Genomic DNA, 3,753 nt, shown 5'->3' with positions numbered 1-3,753 from the left:
TCTTTGGACTCATTTTGGTGTCTGTTTTTGTTTGTGAACTTCAAAACATTTTTATCTTTATGTAAGTTTTCTACATGCAGATGAGGACCAAATTATTATGACAACTCAAAACATATGTGGCTCCTGGTAAAGAACTACCTTCAGAAGAGCAAAGTGAACGTTACTGACTGGCCTGCACAAAGCCCTGACTGCAATCCCATTGAAAATTTGTGGGGTGAACCGGAAACCAAGGTCTCTGCCAGAAGATCGACAAATCTGGAGGAGTTTAAGAGATTGGCCAAAGAAAAATGGGCTGGGATTCCTCAGGAGATGTGTGTGAGACTTGTCTAAAATTACAACAAAGGACTGCAGACTGTTATCCAGCAGAAGGAGACACAACTGAATATCAGCATCATGGGGCAAATGTAGATTTAGTCCACAGTTTGATTAAATGTGTTATTTTGAGAAGTAATAAGAGGATGGTGTGAATATATTGTTCAATTAAATCCTACTTTAATGTCTTTCTTTTGCACATTGTAATCTGTATGAACATCTACCTGAGAAATGGTTCTAAAGACACTTCTTGTTAAAAATGATTCTTAAGTTAATACCCTAATAATTTCAGCTTATTTGTCAGAATGACAGTTTCCTGGCATATGAACAATGGACATTTACAATAAACCACCTTTTTGAGAGATATTCCATCTATGAGAATAAGTGCCTTTTGAAATGTTTTGAAAATTGGTGAAATTTGCTGCTTTAACGCTTTAATCAGAACCAAACATCACTACTTGGCTGATTAATCTGTAACATTAATCTGGAGAAGTTAACACTTCATAAGCCGTACTGACACATAGGCTACGCACCTCCCATGTTTAAAGAACTGGGTATTTTGCAACCTCCTGAATTAAGATTATTATGTAAAATTGCAGTTCTCAGCTGGTGGGTCAGGAGTTCTTTTCAGTGGGTTGAGGATGTGAGTTTGGAAAAAAAAAGTGGCAAAAGTCTGATGTATGGAAGCCCTAAATGATCATACATCCACACATTTCATTTAAACTCCATTTTTCTATTAAAATTAGCTAACATTTCAACATTTAAACCTATTTATCTGGTTCTATTTAGATAAAATAGCTGTTTCTTTTAATAATGTGTTAATTCTTAAGATCATTTGAAAACAGGGGCTGAACGGCGGCGCAGGGGTTAGCTCTGATTCCAAATGATCTTATGATCTTAAGAAATTTGCCTCACAGCAAGAAGGTCACTGGTTCACTTCCCGGTCAGGGCCTTTCTGTGCAGAGTTTGCATGTTCTCCCCAGGTACTCTGGCTTCCTCCCAATACCAAAAACATGCTCGTTCAGTTAATTTGTGGCTCTAAATTGGCTGTAGGTGTGAGTCTGTCTCTATATGTAAACCCTGTGATTGACTGGCGGCCAGCCCAGGGTGTACCTGCCTCTTGCCAAATGACACTTGTTGCTCGCCCCATGACATCATGAACCCACATATTGACCCTGCCCACATGAAACCAAGCCAGGAAAGAGGTGAAAAACTTTCTAAGTCTAAATCTAGAATTCAGTCACATGTAGATCTCAGTGTTTTCACATGTTTACAGCAACCATAATCCAACATATCTAGTGAGTCAAGACAAAAACTTTGGATTTCACTTTACAGGGTTTTTAAGTAAGGGAAGCCTATCCTGCACATACTTATATCCTGGCATTGCCCAGTCCTCAAACCCTTCTTGGAGGCTTCTACAGTATTTAGAAAGGTCCTGCACTATGAATTTGAATTTAATTGCTTATCTGCCTACTTAGGAAATATGGATTAGATTAGAAATGTCTAAAAAGACAGATACCTCCTAAAAGCAAGCAATAAGGCCATATCAAAGCACTGGCTCTGTAAGGAACCAACCAACCAACCACCATCAATCAGTGGGCAGACAATATTCTTTTCCTTTTTCCCTTAAGCTTGTACCTTGTTGCAACATTATTGTTTTGTATCCCGTATGCATAAAACCAGGAAAAAGTTTCAGAAAAGTAAGGGAAGCTTTAGAGGCAAAGGCATGGACAACAAGTCAAATGAACCCGCTGTAGTAGTGGATTCAATGGTTTTCATTTGGACAGTGGATCAAATAACATGAATAATGGTCACTGCTAGTGATGAACCTTCACAGAAAGTTACTTTTCCATTACAAACCAATCACTTAGCTTTTTTATTCCTTCATTTAATAGCACAGTGGAGAGAGTCATGATTTATCACACTTAAATGTTTCAGATCATCAAACCAATTTTTATATTTCACAAAGACAACCCAAGTAAATCGAAAATGCAGTGTCTGAATGATTATTTAATTTTTTTAAGGAGGGAAAAAAATCCAAACCTCTCTGGCCATTTTTGCCCAGTGTCTTTCTTATGGTTGAGTCATGAACACTGACCTTAACTGAGGCCAGTGAGGCCTACAGGTCTTCGGATGTTGTTCTAGGTTCTTTTGTGACCTACTGGATGAGTCGTGGTTGCACTCTCAGAGTGATTTTGGTTGGCCCACCACTCCTGGGAAGGTTCACCACTGTTCCTTGTTTTCTCCATTTGTGGATAATGGCTCTGACTGTGGTTTGCTGGAGTCCCAAAGCCTTGGAAATGGCTTTGTAACCTTTTCCAGACTGATAGATTCCAATCACTTTGTTTTTTCATTTGTTCTTGAATTTCTTTGGCTCGTGGCATGATGCGTTTCTTTTTGAGATCTTGTAGCATACTTCATTTTGTCTGACAGTTTCTAGTTAAGTGATTTTTTTATTCAACAAATCTGGTGGTTATCAGGCCTGGGTGTGGCCAGTGAAATTGAACTCAGCTTTCCAAAAACTGTGGTTAATCACAGTTAACTCATGATTTAACAAGGGGGGCAATTACTTTTTCACACAGGGCCAGAGAGGTTTGGATTTTTTTTCCCCCCTTAAAAAATTAAATAATCATTCAAACACTGCATTTTCCATTAACTTTGGTTGTCTTTGTGAAATATAAAAATTGGTTTGATGATCTGAAACATTTAAGTGTGATAAATCAGCAAAAAACTCAGGAATCAGAAAGGGGGCAAATACTTTTTCACACCACTGTAGCAAATGATACCCCAAAATATTTCTTGAGATCTATGGGGGGGAAATACGTTTATCACAGGAAACTGAATACAATCAAATGTATAAATGTGTCCTCCAAGGGCTTCTGTACTGGTATGGCTTTTCATCATGTTTGATTTTTCCACTGTCTTTTTTTTTTCATTGTTTCAAGGTCTGAACCACAATGAATTAAAGTGGTTGACTTTTCTGAAATCTAGGTCACAATTTCTTATTAGGAGGCAGTAGTGGGTCCTGAGGCTAGATCAGTTGAGAGGTCTGCTTTAGAGAAAGTGTAGTAGTGTAATGTAGTGTGAAAGAGTTTGATCTCTTTCTCGGGGTCATGGGAAACTCACAAATGTTTAATCCTTGGCTGGTGTCCAAGTCTCACAATGGTAAATTCTGACATTTGTTGAAAAGTAGCTTTATGCAAGTCGAGTGACAGTTGCTTACTGAGAGCTCTTGTTTTAGAAAGGTCAGAGAGAAATAGAGGAAAGGTTGCAGTTTTCTGTGAGCAAAGAAACACTTCACTTTCCTACTCAGTACTAAAATTCAATGTTAACTAATATCCTGTTTTTATATTCTAAATCAAACTGTTGATATACAGTCCTGGCAATATTTTTCCTTGTGATATCATTGTTACCAGAAATGACCAGCAAGGGGAGCCAAAC

This window comes from Cheilinus undulatus, linkage group 6, assembly GCF_018320785.1.
Source record: "Cheilinus undulatus linkage group 6, ASM1832078v1, whole genome shotgun sequence".
In the NCBI taxonomy this organism is placed as follows: domain Eukaryota; kingdom Metazoa; phylum Chordata; class Actinopteri; order Labriformes; family Labridae; genus Cheilinus; species Cheilinus undulatus.
The sequence above is the reverse complement of the archived record's forward strand: the minus strand, read 5'-3'. Positions refer to the sequence as shown.